This window comes from Mytilus edulis, chromosome 5 (assembly GCF_963676685.1).
Source record: "Mytilus edulis chromosome 5, xbMytEdul2.2, whole genome shotgun sequence".
Lineage (NCBI taxonomy): Eukaryota > Metazoa > Mollusca > Bivalvia > Mytilida > Mytilidae > Mytilus > Mytilus edulis.
In genome coordinates, this window is record NC_092348.1 from 46,755,906 (window position 1) to 46,776,837 (window position 20,932).

Genomic DNA, 20,932 nt, shown 5'->3' on the forward strand with positions numbered 1-20,932 from the left:
CCCATAATTATTGTAGCTGAATATTTCTCTTATGTAAAAAGTACCCAGTAATCAATAAAAAAATTATTTGATCTATATGTATTCATCCATACGGAGACGCCCTTTAATTTCAACGATGAGTATTAATGGTATTAATATCAAAAGTCTATTATAGTTTAATACTTGTATACGTTATATTATTAGATCTTTAATTATAGGTATCTCCCAAGAGCGTTGCTGGAAAAGCTGGTTTGCGGGACGGTGACTTGATTTGCTACATTAACAAAGCTTACGTCGCTGACGTCACACATCAACACATGTTGATTTTCATTTGTAAATGAGTGGTTTGGCAAAGTTGCATGTCCACCGATGTCCAGACATTGTGCGAGAAAATATTTTAAGAAGATACGATGCTACTGGAAACAAAAAAATTGGTCGTTTCTTCGTGGAGAATTGAACTTAATATCAAAGAATACAAAACTAGCTCTTTTTTTGTAGATAAAACTAGATAGCTGACATGCTTTTACATCGAAGAGTTAAACTTGCTTTAAGTCGTGCTCAAACCTTTTAACAGAAAATAAAGGAAAATGGTGTAAACGTGCACGGGACACAGTCAATGCATAGAAAAAAATACATATTATCAATGGTCAGGGTTTTTATTTCTGTTCTTCATCTTGATAGTCGCTGAAGGGTCTTCAACAATGAAAGAATCAATGATACCATAAAACAAGGTCAAGATGATCCCTAGTGTCGACTCAAGCATTACTAGTACTTAAAGCATAATACTGCAATGTCACTATATTTAAATCAAGTCATAAAAAAATCACCAAAGTCTAAAGACAATACAGGCAGATCCGGTATTAATGATCATGAGAATTACGATTTTTGCATTATCCTACATATCGGTCTTTAAATGTTGTCCCTAAAACCTAAAAGTCTTAAATTACAACGAATCTATATAATTGCTTTGAGACAAGAATATTGTCAAAAATAAAATAGATAAAAATTAATTGCGTTTCAATGTAAAATAGAATCCGGGAAACGCTCAGAATGCACGATTTTGCGTGATTTTTCTCGGAGCTTCTGGGGGCCTTGAGCAGCGGCCACCCCAGACCCCTCGCCGAAATGTTTTACAATGAATCTATATATTTGCTGTGAGACCAGAATATTGTCAAAAAAAAATAGATAAAAATTAATTGTGTTTCAATGTAAAAAAGAATCCGGGAAACGTTCAGAATGCACGATTTTGCGTGATTTTTCTCGGAGCTTCTGGGGGCCATGAGCAGCGGCCCCCAGACCCCTCGCCGAAAATTATTTTGCCTCACTTTTAAAACAGGCTAGTTATGGTACTGGAAAAGGTTTTGTTGAATTAGTTCTAAGGACGTTTTATCCTATATTTTAATTTTAAATACAGAATTAAGTAGGTTCTTATAGGGTGTATACTTTCCTGTAAAAATGGTTGCATTTGAATTACTTATATTATTACTTCACAACTTAATTCTGACAAGGTACGTTATTGGTTAAAATTAATATTTAGTAATTTATGTTTAGTTCTGGATAGGTGACGTCCTTTATATCATAATTTAAAAAAAAATCATGATTCTTACAAGGTATAAAGAACTATATATACAAGTTGTGTCTAAGGACGTTCGCCAGAATTAAGACTGGTACATAAAGAATGTATATATGTTACAGTGAATTTGTATAATCAGGGATTATGTAGAATCCCTGATTTTTCAGGGAATATGTAGAATCACTAAAATCATTAGTAATTATATATAATCCCTGAAAATGACCAGTGATTTTACATAATCACTGAACATTTTAATAATTATTCTACAAATTCCCTAATATAATTTCAGGGATTATGAATAATTTAAGGATCCTTTGTTTGATAAAAAAAAATGAAAATATATAAACAAATTCTCATTTTTTACTTTTATATTCCTTGCCAGATGAAATAATTTTGCTTTTGAACACAGAGGATGGTTTTAAAGACTATAACCAGCAAAGGGTTTTGAGATAAAGTTTAAGTCTTCAAAATTAACAATATCAAGATTCCCTTTATAGCGATAACTTTACATGTAGTGTTTGTTTATTAAAAGCAAGCTTCAAATGGATATCCATGTTCTATTCTTAAATCTACAGAGCATGTTATTTGTGGTACATGTAAAACAAATGGTGAAGAAGTTTATGGAAGATGTTTTTTTCGTTTTTGTTCAAACAGAGACATGTTTCTGGTTCAAATGAACAAGAAATCCAAACAGAGAAATCTTACACATGTAATGTATAGAAAAGCTAAGGATTGACAATTAGAACAAAGTTTTAGAGCATTTAGTGTTATAATCCTGGTACCTAATTGATAACTAATTATATTCTCATAGCAAAAAAGGAAAGGGAATTAAAAAAAAACATAATGGTTCAACAAAAGTCTGATAAAGGATATTGCCTGGTAAAAAAACTATAACCAAGGCCAGTACTATGCTCGTTCCTGACCTGGTTACTCATCTTGCTAGGTTGGGGGAACTAGCTGGTAGCTTTCATATGAATACATGTTAACGTAACACAGATTCAAAGTTCAATATATAATGTTTATTAAATCAGCATTCAGTATAATAGTTTATCAATCACAATAATCACAATAATCACATAAGTTCATGAGACATAATAAAACAGTATGTCTAATATAAATCCAAGTCTATAACACAAGTGTCCAATACGTGACTATAAGGCAAGTCTGCCAAACTGCATGGTCAACTAATATATATTGTATGTTTTATAATTCAATTTACATAACATTAATACTCATTTATCTAATTTACATAATAATGCTATTTTATCTATTTTCCCAAATATCAGGTCTTTGTGACATAACCTAAAATCTTAAAAAGTAAGAAATCCCTTTTGTATATATAGCACTTCTCTAATCCTTAATTCTCTATTGTTATTTAGGCCTCAGGGGATTACATAATAATTTGCTTTACACTTATCTAAAATTGTGAAGATTTATATTAACTATTTATCAAGTAAATTATTTCTTAAGCTAGTGCTAAATATCTTAACTAATACTAAATTATAACAATTATTTGAATTCCACATTTTAACATTCTTGCATCTAAAATATACTGGTTATACTCTTCCCTTCGTCGCCAAGATTGCTCCTGCAATCTTCAATTAAAATACAAAATGCATCATAAAAAAAATATATAATATTTTACACATACTATATATAGCAACAATTGAATTACTGATTCCTGTTAATAAAATATAACAATATATTGTGAAACAATTGAATCACTGATTCCTGTCAATAAGACATTACATATAAAAATTAAAAAAAATAAAAATATGGTGAAAACATTAATTAATTTATGATTCCTGTAATAAAACATTACTAAGTTTATATATACATGTACATGTTCCTGGGTGGGGAATGGTCAAGTTTAGATTGTCCATATCAGGGAAGTTCTCTGAAGTTCACTAATATTGACAAGTCCAACTCTCACATTATTAATGACAATGAGCTCATTGGCATACTTCATGAAGTATTTCTAGGTGCTTAAAGGGGCATAAAAATAGCAATATATAGCTGAAATATAAGATTATTAATATATTATTCATATCGGTCATCATCTGCAAGTTAAACACATAATTATTCAAATTATATCATCTTCTTATATAATGACCATAAGACATATTTAGACATATACATTTTTATATGATTAATCTGTGAATAATCTGGAAAGAAAATATATAATTAAAACAACAATAAAGCAATAGTAATGATCTCTATCAAAACAAGCAAGCATTTAAATAAGCAAATATAAGTGTCTTCTGTACACATATTCAATATAGACCATTAATGTTCAACAGTACAATCTTCACATTTTTCACGATTGGTAGTCAAATAAAAGTTACTAGTTTTCAACGATATTGTTTATACATCATAATACATGTCCACCTGGTTTCTTCTTTTGTTTGATCGTCATAGTAATTTTCCAGATATTACTACAAAATTTCATATCACATTGTCTTTTACTCTTCATCAATATTCATGTTAGGTTAATAAAATGTCACTTCAGGTCACAAATCTCTGCTAATAAGTTTTATAATATCAAATAAATTTTCACTAGGTAATATGATATGTTCATCATTGTTTGTCTTTCTTTAATTTTAAATGCACAATTTGGTCACTTCTATGGGTCCACCATTTCTTTATCTGTGTGTCCACCATTTTTTCATTTTTGTGGGTCCACCATTTGTTCATTTTGTGGGTCCACCATTTCTTCATCTGTGGGTCCACCATTGGTAGGTTACTTCATGAATGCAAGTGCAACCAATATCATAATCATACATGACACCAATTAACCCTAATTTATCTCTTATCATAATTAATTCATTTAAATTGGGGAATTTTTATTTATTTATCTCTTAAATATTCACTAGAATACTACAATTTTAGGTCAGTAACTGAACTACCTATTTATAAACATTACAATAAATAACATACTACATGTAAGAATTTCTAATTCTCTTCCTTTTATATTTTATCTTAATTCCCTATACTTTCTCGTCTTATTTCTATTTATTTAGCAACTGTACGCCAGTTTATTTTGTACTTTCTTATTTAGTACTCCTTAATTATTTTATCTCTTTAGTAAAAAATCTTTAAGTCATAATAATAAAAAACACAGCTCAAAAATAGTGATGCCTATATACAATGTATGTATAGGGACCACTTGATAGTTCTATTTGTATCATTGATAAAGTACATTTTGTATAATCTGATTAAAATTGGTTTAAAAGTACATCAGTATATGTGCCGTCTACCTGCAATATTTAAGGATCTAATAGAAAGAACTACTAATGTATTGAATACATTTGTCCAGCAGGATTAAATTAACAGACACTATAACTTCTGAAAATTGTGTACTTTAACCAGAAATTCAGAACAAAAATAACACTTTTCAACGATACAAAAGAATAAGCATTGTCACATTGCATTTATGAATGCTTATAACACTACTTGAATATCTTTAGTTATAACATCTCATCCACTCATCTTCATATTTATCTTGAAAAATTTTAAGAAGTCCCGGAGGACAAGTTTCAAAAGGCACCCATTCTGGATCATATATATGTCTTTGCTCATAGTGTATGAAACATTTTGGGACATTATTTTCTATTTTAAAATGTGTAATGTGTGAGCCTGTAACAAAACATGCTGGTCCTATTTCTTTTGTTTGTGAATTTCCTGTAAGGGTCAACATAATGTTATAAAACTGGTCACCATAAAAATAAGCAAGCAAATTTGTAAAAGCATGCTGATCTTCCCCATTTACTCTGTTTAAAGGTTGATAATGTGATATTCTATTATTTCTCAATATGGTTTTGACAAAAAATCTGTTATTTTCCAGTTTAACAGCTTGCACTGGAAATTTATCCCAATTTATTTTCGGTCTTTGTTTATATTTTACATCATTGTTTTGGTCTATTGCAGTTACATTTTGTGGTTCATTTGAAGGTTCAAAAAATTTATGTTTGTTTTCTAGTAATGGTCTTTTTCTCTTTTTACCAGTATGCGTTCTGTTTTCATGAAATTCTCTTCTCACATTCTCTGGGATTTTATCTTGGTGTACCCATTCTGTTTTTGACATGTTTTTAATTTTTATTTTGTAGCATAGTTTCTTGTTTACCCATGCCGATGATATAATCTTTTCAACATCATCAGGTGTAATTTGTATTTCTGTTGTAGCTTGTTGAGCAGTTTTATTTGTATTTTGCTTGTGCTCTTTTTGTGTTTTCTGCAGCAACATCCCTTGTTAATAGGAGGTCCTTAATAAATTTATTGAGGTATTCTCTGTGGTTTTTAGGCAATGTTGACTTTGGAATTAAGGCAACATCAATAGGTGTTCTCATTTCTTGTCCAAAGAGAAGGTGAAAAGGTGAGTACTGAGTAGACTGAGTAGCTGGTGTCATTCTATAAGCCATCATTATAGGTGCTATATAGTTTGGCCAATCTGTCTGTTTTTCCAATTGAGCTCTCAATGATTGGACGATAAACGAGTTCATCCGTTCACATGCTGCATTAGTTTGTGGATGATATGCACTTGTATAGTGGCGTTTGATTTGGAGAAGCTCACATAAAGCTGCAACAAGCTTCGAAAGAAAATTGGCTCCTTGATCAGACACAATACAGCGGGGTGCACCAAAACGAGCAATTATCTCCCTAAAAAGGATGCTGGCGACTTCTGTTGCTTCTTGTGTCCTCATGGGAAAGGCTTCACACCATTTGGATCCGCTATCAACCACTAACAGCAAGTAACGATATTTTTCTGGAGTCTCTGGGAGTTCTAAAATATCCATGTGCCATCTGGAAAAAACTTCTTCTATTGGCATTGGTTTTAATGGCACTGGATGGCTGTGTGTATCTCTTTTAGATCTTTGGCAGATTTCACACGTCTTAATGTATGTCTTGATATCTGTATACATGTTTGGCCAGTAGTATCGTTGACGTACAGCTTCATATGTCCTTTCTTCTCCTTGGTGACATCCAACAATATTATCATGGAAAGCTTCTAGTACCTCCTTCCGTAGGGTTCTTGGTATTGCCAGCTGCTTAACCATGTTCTGGCCTTTTGGTAGACTTCTTGACCTTGCATTAAAAAAATGATAAAGTATGCCATTATCAATTTCATAATGGAAGGCTTTCGCATCCAGTTGTCTAGCTTTCTGTCTTTCTTGAGGTAATTGGCCTTCTAATTTGTAACTAAAAATTTCAACAAAATCTGGGCAATGTCTTTGAAGGTGCCGAAATGTTTTACGTTTCTTAAACTGTTCTGGGTCAATGTTTTCTAATGTTTCATCATCCTCATTACCAGTATCTGTTATTGTAAGAATGTTTGGTTGCTGTTCGTCATCTCCTTTATAATCAAATGTTATGATTTCGTACTTCTTATTGCTCATGGCTGCAACTGTTTGTTCAATTTCATTCTGCGGAAAATTTTCTGGGCCTATCTTTTCATACTCTCTTCTTGACAGGGCATCTGCATTATTTTTCTTCCCAGGTCTATGCATTATTTCGAAGTCATATCCTTGAAGTTCAAGTGCCCATCTACCTAGTCTCCCTTGTATATTTTTAATTGTATCTATCCAACGAACAGTTATATTATCTGTATAAACTGTAAATTTGTGTGAGGCCAAATATGGATTAAAATGTTTTATTCCCTCTTTAAGTGCTAACCCTTCTTTTTCGTTTATGTGCCATTTTTGTTCATTCTTATTCAGTGATCTACCACCATAGGCTACGACATGTTCAAGTTTTGTGTTTGGATTTAATTGTCCAAGGACATAGCCAATAGCATAATCAGAAGCGTCCACTGACAACACAAATGGTTTCTCAAAGTCTGGGAACACTAAGATTGGAGCTGAGACAAGGCTGTGCTTCAATGTTTCGAAAGCTGCTTGACAATCTTGTGTCCAGATGTATTTCTTATTTTTCTGAGTTAATTGTGTAAGTGGAGTTACAATTTTTGAGTAATTGTGCACAAATTTTCTGTAGTAATTGCATAATCCTAAGAAACTACGTAATTGTTTGATATTTTTAGGTATTGGGTATGTTTGCACAGCAGATGTTTTTTCAGGGTTTACTTTAATACCATTTTTGGACAAAATATGACCTAAATAATGTACTTCTTCTTTTGCAAAATGACATTTTGTTGGATTTAGTGTAAGATTTGCTTGTTTTAGTTTGTCAAAAACTAATTGTAAATGTTTTAAATGTTCTTCAAAATTTTTACTAAAAATCAAAATGTCGTCTATGTATACTAAAGCAACTTTCCAGTTCAATTCTTTTAAAACTTTTGTCATGAGCATTTGAAAAGCCATTGGTGCATTTGTTAACCCGAAACTCATTCTTTTGAATTGGTAAATACCTTGATGTGTTACAAATGCAGATTTGTGTTTTGTTTCTGGATCTAAGGGTGTCTGAAAAAATCCACTCATGAGATCCAGTACTGAATATATTACAGCTTTTGAATTAGCAACTGTGTCAAAAACATCATCTATCCTAGGAATACTAAATTTTGCCCTTAATGTGCATTTGTTAAGCCTACGATAGTCTACCGCGAACCTATACTCTTGTTTTGCATCCATATTACTTTTCTTTTTGCGAACTAATACAATTGGGGATGACCATGGAGAGTTTGATTCCTCTATGATGTCATTTTTTAACATTATATCAATATGTTTTTCTGTTTCTTGCCTCATTTGTGGTGTTTGCCTGTAGGGCATTGATTGTACAGGTGGTGCATTACCTGTATCAATTCTGTGGTAGTGGTAACTAGTTTTACCTAACTCTGTAATGTCTTTAGCAAAAACGTTTCTATTCCTTGATAGAAGCTCAGTTAACTGTTTCCTTTGATCTGCATTTAAGTTTTCATTTATTTTTATTCCCAACTCTTTTTCAACATTCTGATATTTATTAACTTTAATAGATTTTTCTTTTGAATTATTATCATTTAAGGCAAAAATACCATTTTTGTCTACTTCAAAAGCCTTGGCTACTTTCTTATTCCTATATAATGTTATGCTTAATCCAGTAGGATTTAGAATTCTGTACAAAGCCTTTCCATTTTGTACATTTACTACCACTTTTGAACCAACCAAATTTTTAATATCATTTGAAAAGTTTGGTTCAAGAATAACTGTACTGTTATTGCGATGCCTTACAGAAAGCCTAACAGGTATAATCATTTCACAGTGTGGGGGAATAACTTCTACTGCTATAGTTTTTACATGTGCATAATGTTCATTCATAGTCTCTATATTATTTAAAGGTACATTCAATAGATTTTCTTGAATTGCTAAGGTATTATTTTCAAAATTTATGTGAGCTTTATTAGCTTTAAGAAAGTCTATTCCTAAAATTATATTAAAGGTCAAATTCTCAAGCACTGTTAATTCTTGATATATAATTAAATCATCTATATTTAATTCAACATCTACTTTTCCTAAAATAGGATAGCTCATACCACAAGCGGTAAAAATTCCAGATTGTGTACTTTTTTGTATTTTGATGTTTTTCAAACATTTTTGTAAACATTTTAATGATATTCAAGAAATTGAAGCACCTGTATCAACTAACGAATCAACTGTTTTATTACCTAATTGCAAATGTATAATATTTTTAGAAAGGGGGGCTATTAGAGCTAAGGAGGGGTCAGGATAAACTGAATTAGACATGTCGAGTCTTTTTTTTAGAGGGAAAATCCTATTAATAGATCTTGACAACTTTAATTACAAAATAAAGTAAAATTTAAAGATTTGGTGTCATATGAGATCATAAATAAAAGGTTGACTCACCTCTGCACACTCAGGAAAATGCACTGTTTCCTATATGGAGATATGCTGACTCTTGTCTTCAGGTATTCAGGTTTGCATCCTACGTGTATCCCTCCTTAGTACCGGAAAGCTGGGTCACTCCGCCACGTATAACCAAGGCCAGTACTATGCTCGTTCCTGACCTGGTTACTCATCTTGCTAGGTTGGGGGAACTAGCTGGTAGCTTTCATATGAATACATGTTAACGTAACACAGATTCAAAGTTCAATATATAATGTTTATTAAATCAGCATTCAGTATAATAGTTTATCAATCACAATAATCACAATAATCACATAAGTTCATGAGACATAATAAAACAGTATGTCTAATATAAATCCAAGTCTATAACACAAGTGTCCAATACGTGACTATAAGGCAAGTCTGCCAAACTGCATGGTCAACTAATATATATTGTATGTTTTATAATTCAATTTACATAACATTAATACTCATTTATCTAATTTACATAATAATGCTATTTTATCTATTTTCCCAAATATCAGGTCTTTGTGACATAACCTAAAATCTTAAAAAGTAAGAAATCCCTTTTGTATATATAGCACTTCTCTAATCCTTAATTCTCTATTGTTATTTAGGCCTCAGGGGATTACATAATAATTTGCTTTACACTTATCTAAAATTGTGAAGATTTATATTAACTATTTATCAAGTAAATTATTTCTTAAGCTAGTGCTAAATATCTTAACTAATACTAAATTATAACAATTATTTGAATTCCACATTTTAACATTCTTGCATCTAAAATATACTGGTTATAAAACCATATCTCAATCGAACCAGTTCGAGGTTGCTAATTTCTCTTTTTTTTACAGATGTTTTTACTGAACACTTTATTCTCAGGCGGGTCATAAAATCTGATCTGATATGTGAAGAAAAATGTTTTCTAAAATTTGGATATTGTCAATGTGTGAAGCATATTATTTTAATATATTATGTTTAACATTTTAATATACTGTGCTTAACATTTTGAAAAAGAACAAATTATCATTTTGATATTTTGTTCTTAGCAGTCTACAATTTAAGTTTATATAGTGTATTGCTGTTTCAATATGATTTCATAGCATAAATAATTTGACTTTTATTCATTTTCTTTATAAATAAAACTATTTCTTCATTTCAGTTATTATGTATAATCCCTGTCGTTATTTCTAGTGATTCTATATAATCCCTGAAAATTTTAGTGATTATATATAATCCCTAAACTGGCCAGTGATTCTACATAATCCCTGAAAACTTCAGGGATTCTACATAATCACTGATTATACAAATTCACTGTAACATATACATATTATTGGTACTGAAAAGGTTACTTTTATATATTTTTAAGCCCCCGGTCGCCATTTAGTTTTACCCTTGTCAGTCTGTACGTCCGCCCGTACGTCCGTACATCCGTACTCCGTATCTCCCTGAATTGGTTTCCGTTCTCCAACTTTAGTTTGCCCCAACCAAATGTTATGAAACTTATACACAATGCTTATAACTACAAATCACAGTTAGAGATTGAATGTGGGTGGCGTCACTTTACCTTTCTAGAGTTGTGCCCAATTATAAATGGAAAAATTGTTGAAATTTTCATTCCCGTTATCCAACTTACGTTTGCCTCAACCAGACTGTTATGAAACTTATACACAGTGCTTATAACCCCATAACTCTGATCAAGTACGAAATATGGTAGCGTCACTTATACTGTTTTTCAGTTATATTATATGCAAACAGGGACACCATTTGTGTTCTGACCAGGTATGGTTGTTTTTACTGTAAATAAAGGTTGGTTCTGAGGAGGTACCGACACAAAGTTTTCTTAGTAAATTTAGTTCTGACAAGGTATGGTTGTTTTAGCTATAAATAAACGTGGGTTCTGAGAAGGTAACGACATTCAGTTTACTTAGAAATTTAGTTCTGACAAGGTATAGTTGTTTTAGCTATAAATAAACGTGGGTTCTGAGGAGGTACCGACACAAAGTTTTCTTAGAAAATTTAGTTCTGACAAGGTATGGTTGTTTTTACTGTAAATAAAGGTTGGTTCTGAGGAGGTACTGACACAAAGTTTTCTTAGTAAATTTAGTTCTGACAAGGTATGGTTGTTTTAGCTATAAATAAACATGGGTTCTGAGGAGGTACCGACACAAAGTTTTCTTAGAAAATTTAGTTCTGACAAGGTATTGTTGTTTTTACTGTAAATAAACGTGGGTTCTGAGGAGGAACCGACACTCAGTTTACTTTAAAAAGTTTGGTTCTGACAGGGTATGGTTGTTTTTACTGTAAATAAAGGTTGGTTCTGAGGAGGTACCGACACAAAGTTTTCTTTAGAAATTTAGTTCTGACAAGGTATGGTTGTTTTATCTATAAATAAACGTGGGTTCTGAGGAGGTACCGACACAAAGTTTTCTTAGAAAATTTAGTTCTGACAAGGTATGGTTGTTTATACTGTAAATAAAGGTTGGTTCTGAGGAGGTACCGTTACAAAGTTTTCTTAGAAAATTTAGTATTGACAAGGTATGGTTGTTTTTACTATAAATAACGGTTGGTTCTGAGGAGGTACCGACACTCGGTTAACTCAGAAAATTTAGTTCTGACAAGGTATGGTTGTTTGTAATGTAATTAAAGGTTGGTTCTGAGGAGGTACCGACACAAAGTATTCTTAGAAAATTTAGTTCTGACAAGGTCATGAAGGTATTGTTGTTTTTACTGTAAATATAGGTGGGTTCTGAGGAGGTACCGACACAAAGTTTTCTTAGTAAATTTAGTTCTGACAAGGTATGGTTGTTTGTAATGTAATTAAAGGTTGGTTCTGAGGAGGTACCGACACAAAGTTTTCTTAGAAAATTTAGTTATGACAAGGTATGGTTGTTTTTACTGTAAATAAAGGTTGGTTCTGAGGAGGTACCGACACAAAGTTTTCTTAGTAAATTTAGTTCTGACAAGGTATGGTTATTTATACTGTAAATAAAGGTTGGTTCTGAGGAGGTACCGTTACAAAGTTTTCTTAGAAAATTTAGTATTGACAAGGTATGGTTGTTTTTACTATAAATAACGGTTGGTTCTGAGGAGGTACCGTTACAAAGTTTTCTTAGAAAATTTAGTATTGACAAGGTATGGTTGTTTTTACTATAAATAACGGTGGGTTCTGAGGAGGTACCGACACAAAGTTTTCTTAGTAAATTTAGTTCTGACAAGGTATGGTTGTTTTAGCTATAAATAAACATGGGTTCTGAGGAGGTACCGACACAAAGTTTTCTTAGGAAATTTAGTTCTGACAAGGTATTGTTGTTTTTACTGTAAATAAACGTGGGTTCTGAGGAGGTACCGTAACAAAGTTTTCTTTTAAAAATTTAGTTCTGACAAGGTATTGTTGTTTTTACTGTAAATAAACGTGGGTTCTGAGGAGGTACCCACACTCAGTTTACTTTGAAAAGTTTGGTTCTGACAGGGTATTGTTGTTTTAACTGTAAATAAAGGTTGGTTCTGAGGAGGTACCGACACTCAGTTTACTCAGAAAATGTAGTTCTGACAAGGTATGGTTGTTTTAGCTATAAATAAACGTGGGTTCTGAGGAGGTACCGACACAAAGTTTTCTTAGTAAATTTAGTTCTGACAAGGTATGGTTGTTTATACTGTAAATAAAGGTTGGTTCTGAGGAGGTACCGTTACAAAGTTTTCTTAGAAAATTTAGTATTGACAAGGTATGGTTGTTTTTACTATAAATAACGGTTGGTTCTGAGGAGGTACCGTTACAAAGTTTTCTTAGAAAATTTAGTATTGACAAGGTATGGTTGTTTTTACTATAAATAACGCAGGGTTCTGAGGAGGTACTGACACAACTCGGACTACCAGATATCTCGGCCCAAAACAAACTCGGCCTATTACAAAGTCGGCTTCACAAACTTGGTCTATAACAGACTCAAACTATCACAAACTCGGACTGCTAAAAGATATAAGTATGATAAACGAAATAAGTATTATTTTATATGAAATTAACTATCAGTACTTTATTTTAAATGAAGTAATGGGTTAAAATGAGGGTACCCAAATTGCACCCATTTCAACAGTTTTTCACCTACATTTATTCAAGGAACAGACAAAAATGTTCATTCTGTGTTTTTTGTAGACGTAACCAATTTACTAGTTCAACACTGAATCATAGAAAAATGGGTTTGAACCTTCCTCCAAACAACCCAAGAATCTGTAATGAAGAGTATCTAAACTTGCAAGTGAATATAGTTCATCAGCAATGTTTCTGAGCTTATTTTGTCAAAATTGAAGCAAACTTGCCACTAAAAGCGTATTATTTCACTGTTTGACTATGAATGAACTTGGCCAAAAATAACTATATCTTGCTTTATTATATTTCTTGTAGCTAAAACCCTTTAAACATTGTATTTTTAAAATCAATATGAGATAAGGTATCTTCTGGTACCAGTCATACTTTATCATTTTTTTTTTATCTTAAGTGAATTTTGGTGGAATTAGACCTCAGTCAATTATTCTCTGAACAATTTTTTAAAAATTTTTTCCCCCGTCTTATTCTTTAATTTGCAAGGTTTTCTTGTTTCAAAAGATGTTTCCAAGTTATTTCATATATGATATCAAGCAGATTATACATTATTGAAACTGACCCAGTTTAACTGAACGCCTTTCTTCGTAAGAGTTATCTCCTCAAACACTATTTTTCTTGTTATCTCTACTACTTTAATTCACAACAGTAAAGACCATGACAAAACTACTTTCCCACATTGCTATTAAATCCTCAGGATGTTGACCACAATTTTGACCAGATAAATAATTAAAATGGCAAGGTGCACAACTATAGATGTCATGATGGAAGTACACCACTAATTCATATGGCCCCATTGCTTTCTATGTTAAATTCCTCAATTTCAAGCACTCAGGCACAGCTCTTTTGTTTTAAGTTCAAATAAAATGACAATCATTGCATGTCAAAGCAACACTTCATGGTGTCTTGTACTGAAAAAATCAGCATACCTTTAATGGCATATAAGAAAGAACTGGTTCCCAAAACTTCGGATGTACCAAAATAGGTACTTCAGATCTGACAAACAGGCAAAATGTACCCTCTTTTTTAAATTTCATGCAATTTTTTTTATTATTAAAAATTATAAGTCAAAAAGTGTTCAACAATGATCACCAGTCATTCAGCTTTCATTTGATATCAAAATTGCCTAAATATTCTACATATTTTGAAAGTTACACCCATGCGTAGGAACTATTTTGTGTTAAATATGTACTACTTTCTGGTAATGGTATGTGCTTTCCGGCCGGCCCGAATTAGTGGTGTTACACCTATAACAGAACCAAACTTGCCATATTGACTTCAGCATTTCTTAATTTCATTCTATGATCTATTCTAAGCAATAAAAAAACATATAAAGCTTTAGTCCAAACACTATTTTACTGATTTTAAGCTCAAATTGGACTGGTAGTAACATATGTGTTATGCAAAAAAAACTGCATATAAGGATATTACCAATGGCCAGTATGATTTTTTTATTCTCAATATCGTGGTTCTATTTGTTAATTTAAACTAGGAAAACAATGTGCTTACCAATAGTCATATTTTTGTCAGAGGATGTTCATTTAATAAAAATATATTAGTCCAAACCTAAGACATAATTGAGAATATTGTCCCCCCTTTTTTCTTCAAATTAGAAAAGGGACATTTTTGGTACAAACCAAACTTCTGTGGTACAATATAGATTATTAAGAGCAATTTATATATCCCTCAGCTGGATAACATGCAAAACTGGTTCAAAATTGCATGTACAGTGAGATTTTGGAATTCATATATGAGTATATATACTAATTGCCTAGATTGTAAATTAAAGGCTACCATAAGAAAACCAATAAAACTTGAAAAATCATTGGATTATTTGACCAAGAGCTATTTTTTTTACAATAAACAAGTCATAATATGCATGTTTTATTGATTTAAATCCCAAATAATGCAAAAATAAGAACTTGGGGTGACAAGTCTTAACTGCATGCATGTTGTATGACCATTAAAGGCTAAAATACCTTATTGTGTCAATTTAAGAGCTGAAATTTGGCATAAACAGAATTGTTCATCCCCAAAGGTTGATTAATCATGATTACTGACATCAAATATGACCAATTTTCATTGGAATAGGTAAAACTTCTAAAAATTGAATTTCTGATGATTCTCTGTAATAGGAAGTACACCACTAATTCATGGCCCCATTGCTTGCTATGTTAATTCCTCAATTTCAAGCAGACACAGCTCTTTTGTTTTAAGTTCAAATAAAGTGACAATCATTGCATGTCAAAGCAACACTTTATGGTGTCTTAATGTACTGAAAAAATCAGCATACCTTTAATGGCATATAAGTAAGGACTCTGTGGGAACGTCACGTCAATAAACTCGATCATATCTGCCGTAATGCATAATTGGTGTTATCGACGTTGGTAAAAATTACAAAAAAAAACTTTTTCACTCGATGTCCGTTAAAAATTAAATATCACAGGAAACTTAAATTTTAGCTCTTCAAACTAGGCTAAAAGTTATAGATTTTACCTTTTTGTATCTGTAATTCATAACAATGTGAAAATCGGTAATATTATCCACAACGTTTATTTTTCGCTATCATATGCAACAATTTAAGGGCATACGATACAGTATTGAACCTGTATTTACAAGTTGATGAAAATTGGCATATAGGCTATTTTTTACCTCATTAAATCAAATATGTAATAAAAAATATACCTTCATGTGCTACTTTTTGAGTAAAATGAGTTCGAAATTTTGTGTATTTGCTCAAAATTCAGATTTGTGTCCGTATTTTCTTTTTCGAAAGAAAGACATAACTTTTTTGTTTTAAAAGATAAACACAAAATACTTTTTGTTAAATAATCGGTAATTTCTGTATTTTATAAGTATCATTAAAAATTATGCAATTTTTATTCCGAAATAACTCTATATTTATCAAATGTTCATGAATAGAGGAAAAAACGTCATTTTTTGCTGCATGTTTATCAAAATTTAAAAAATTGCGCTATTTACAGTTTTATAAAATTTGGGTCACATAATCTCGTAAACAGACATCAAGGTTGGGAATGATTTTGGGGGTTATGGTCCCACCAGTTTAGGAATTAGGGGGGCAAAGGGGCCCAAATAAGTATTTTATCTTCAATCAAAACCTTCCCAGCTGCAGATGGTTTATGCATGTAATAGGTGTGTTCAGCTATTAAAAGGAAAAGAATGCCAACATTGAAAGTGAAACTAAGGTGAAACATTTCTTTGACTGATTCGATCTACAAAAAAAAAATCATTCTTAGACAGGTAAAAATAATGATAAGTTTTGTAGTCATATATTGGTATCACGTCATTGTCCTCCAAAGACATTTGGTTTCTGAACAATAACTTTAGTATAAGTGAATAGAAATCTATGAAATTTGAACACAAAGTTTATGACAATGAAAGGAAGGTTGGGAATGATTTTGGGGGTTATGGTCCCACCAGTTTAGGAATTAGGGGGGCAAAGGGGCCCAAATAAGTATTTTATAACTTGTGGTATGGATCTCTCTAAAATTATGCCACAAGTTTCCATACATCAAAGGGATAGTTAGGATTGGCTATGCAGGGTTATGGCTTAAACCGTTAAGGAATAAGGGGCAAAAGATAGGGGAAAATTGTTAAGGGACTATTAAAAAAAATCAAATTACCTCCCTTACACTGCTTTTGAATTATGCATCAAGAAATGTTGTTTTGTCTTGAGGTGATTAGCTGTCAATTTTTTTTTAGAAATTACTTTTAAAATTTAAAACTGATTAAAGAATATTAATTATAACCATTTAATACAAAAAAGAAGATGTGGTATGATTGCCAATGAGACAACTCTCAACAAGAGACCAAAGTGACAAAGAAATTAACAACTATAGGTCACTGTATGGCCTTCAACAATGAGCAAAACCCATACTACATAGTCAGCTATAAAAGGGGGGGGGCAATTTTTTCCCATTTCAGATTTTAGAAATTAAATAGAAAATTTCTTCAATTATTTTTTTTGGGGGGAGGGGGTGTAGGGGGGTCAATTTACAACAGCATAGTGTATTGCACATTACATGAGGTAATAATGATGAATACACCAATCTTTTTCATTTTAGAGTCATATGAAACAAGTGACCGGTGAAAAATAATGTTTATCCAATTCTTGAACTAATGCATGTATATACATTTGTATATCATAAACATAGTCTTCTGTGCACGATTTTATCATTTTTTACGCAACCATATCGTATGATCACCATTTTTTTTCTTTCTCAGTCTGTTATGAAGTGAAAATATGGAAGCTACTTAAATGTCATGTTTAAAAGGTTTGCCGATTGACACCTTATAGTAAACAATCAACAATTTAACGTGGATATTGAGCATGTGTTTAACATGTACACAATCAGATAATAGTCTATTTTAAAGACAGATCCATGCGTATTACAATCACCGGATTTTCACGAGAGGGTCATGCTGAGGTCACTTTGCATACAAAAAATATATCGGCAAATTGCTTCCTGGAAGCAAGCAATTCAAATAAGGTAAACTTCTTCAAAATATGAACAAAAAAAAGATTTTTTTTCAGAAAAAAAGTATATGTACATAAGTTTTATAATGAAAACTTTCCATTTAGTTATAAAAAACATATGCATTATTTATTTTTTTTAATTTGAGGTTTCATATGACTTTAAACCTAATTTAGTCAAATTGGTAACTTTATTGTAGATGAAGAAAGTGAAGAAGAAATTGCAGAAATATTTAGACCAGAAAAGAAAGGTATATGTTTTTTGAGAAAAAATAAAGGCAGCAGTAGTATACTGCTTATAGTATTGTGGTTATTTTAGTGAAGCAAAGGGTCAAAGATGATTGGTATAGATTTCACTAAAATTTATATTTTAAAGATCAAATTTATTTGTTAATGCATATGGATTCACCAATATAAAGATACACATTACATATAAGTCTGATTAACTTGAAACTTAGTACACATGTTCCCTATGACATGATCTTTCTAATTTATATCAACTAAAATTAATTTGTAGATATTCATCCAGATTTTAGAAAATAAATGGGGAGGTTGGGAGGATTTTATTTCAAAAACTTTATTTCATATGAAACCCTCTTGTGGCATATACTTCATATATGCAAGTGTAATAATAAGCTTATATCATGTATAAGGAATTATACATAATTTTTACAATTCTGAAATAAATATCTCTGATGGCAACCACTGTTTTACATTCAATTTTCGCTATAGAAACCTATTTATAAGTGACTTGAGTGTTGAGAAATGCACTCTTCAGTTGTACTACCTACACTCCATTTATCATGTTTATTTTACTTCTAAGCAAAGCATTATGGTCCCCATAAAATAGCAAATGTATTGGTATGCAAAACAAGTATGAGAAGTACAGAATAAAATGAAAACTCAAACCGTTTTAAAAATAATAGGGTTGGTGCCTTATACATCATTGTACATGTTATATGCAAGATGCAAAATATAATTACAATGTAAAACATGAACTTTAAAAATAAGAAAGTTGTTTAATGTCGAATCTGTTAAGGGTATAAAGACGGAGGGTGTTTGCTGTTTGTCATAAAAAAAACCAACAGCCATCATGAGTGGGTAATTCTAAGGAATTGTGATAATAAAATACATATGTTTGTCGACTTTTTGAACTCAATATACAGTCATAAATCTAAAAGTTTGTGCTTGTGTCAATTTCTTTTAATCCAGTCATGTTTTATTGTACCAATGTCATAGGTGGATCCAGGGGGGGGGGGGGGGGGGGGCCGTGGGAAAAAAATGGTTGATTATATAGGGAATCACTGAAGCATGACTGGAGCGGCCCCCCCCCCCCCTTAGGAAAAGTTCTGGATCCGCCACTGAATGTGTTCCATGTTCCTTGCGCTTTGGATATCATTCCCAGTCCAAATTTCCCGACACAAAGCCATTGTCTAAATAAAAATATCCATTTTTTTCTATTCACAGAATTTTTTTGCGTTCTTGGACACAGCCTATTATACATACTTGTAACCTGAATATTTCATGCCTTTCTCGTAATCAATGCAATCTCTATTCTCTGCAGATGATGTTGTCATATTAGAACATGTTGACTTAATCATTATGTCTAGATTACTGCAAGAAAAACAAAGACTGAAATTTGAAACAGGAAGTTATGAATGAAACAAAATTATTGATGGTTATAGGTTCAGAATGAACAAAATCCTGAAATCGTATTTTTTTTTATTAAAACAAATCTGGATGAGTCGATTTCCGAGAGGGCCTGGGTGGGGTTGAAAATCAATTAAATCTAATTGGCCTTAAATGCCAAATTATATTTATTACTCTAATTTCACAGTCCACTGAACATAGACAATGATAATACGAGAGAAGCATCCATGTACTTTGGACACATTCTTGTTTGTATGAAAAAAACAATAAACCTTTTCCAAATGTTTTGCTGTTTTAAAAAAAAATATAGATATTATACATTATCTTCATTCATTCTTGAAAATGACAATAGTATTAAAAAAAGGAATCCAACTGTATCAACAATTTTCTTACTTGCAAGTCAAATTATAGATTTGCATAATTTTCATTGTAGGAAGAAGATATGTGCAATGGAGTGAGAAAGATTCGAGCATTGTAAAATCCTACTTCAAACAATACATCCAGGATGTTTCTAAAGAAGGTGCAAAAGGGAGAATGCCAGGTATGTTTTATTGCATATAGTATTAACCACTTATTCATGCCTTGTTATTATGAATATCATACATTGATTTCATTATTCAGACTATTCAGTCAAAATAATCAGTTTAAATAAGGTTCAGGTGTTGCTCAGGCTTTAGTCTTCTATCTTGCGATTTGTATACTGTTTTAATTGTTTTTTGATTTTTTTCTTGTTTTTCTTGTTGTTGTCAGTTTATTTTAGACATATGAGTTTGATTGACCCTTTGTGTTTAACTGTCCCTCGATGTAAGATTAGATATGAGGAAGCGTTTACTGAAAGTTATATACTTGCATATGAATTATTTTTATTCAAATATGTACTTCTTTCTGATATGTTCTTTCTGACATGGGCTGATTTAGTTGTGTTACTTTTTATGATTCAAACGTCACTGATGAGTCTTTTGTAGAATAAAATGCACATCTGGCGCAAATACAAAATTTTAATCCTGGTATCTTTGATGAGTTTATTAATAGCTTAAATGCTCGAATGATAAGCTTATCCTTTGACAATGTATGAATTTTTGAACATCATATGGTGCATTACATTTGCTCGCAAAAATCATTGTTTACACCAATTATTTTACAGGTAAACGCGGGTTAATAGAGGTATTATAAGATTACACTTATTTCTTATTTTACTTTTATTTTTTTAGTCTCTTATTATGCACAATCACTTAGTCTTGGAAATATAAACAAGATAAAAGATTGAAAAACATAGTAAATCTAGATATTTTACAATCGTAACATGCACAAAAGTACATGTACATGTATGTGCTGAATAAAACTGCTCA

At 31.5% G+C, this 20,932-nt stretch overlaps 1 protein-coding gene across 1 annotated transcript in view; it reads left to right on the plus strand.

Annotated features, from left to right (window-relative positions):
* Positions 1–20,932, plus strand: part of LOC139525118 (uncharacterized) — a 184,509-nt gene that overhangs the window by 29,853 nt on the left and 133,724 nt on the right. The window lies entirely within an intron of this gene.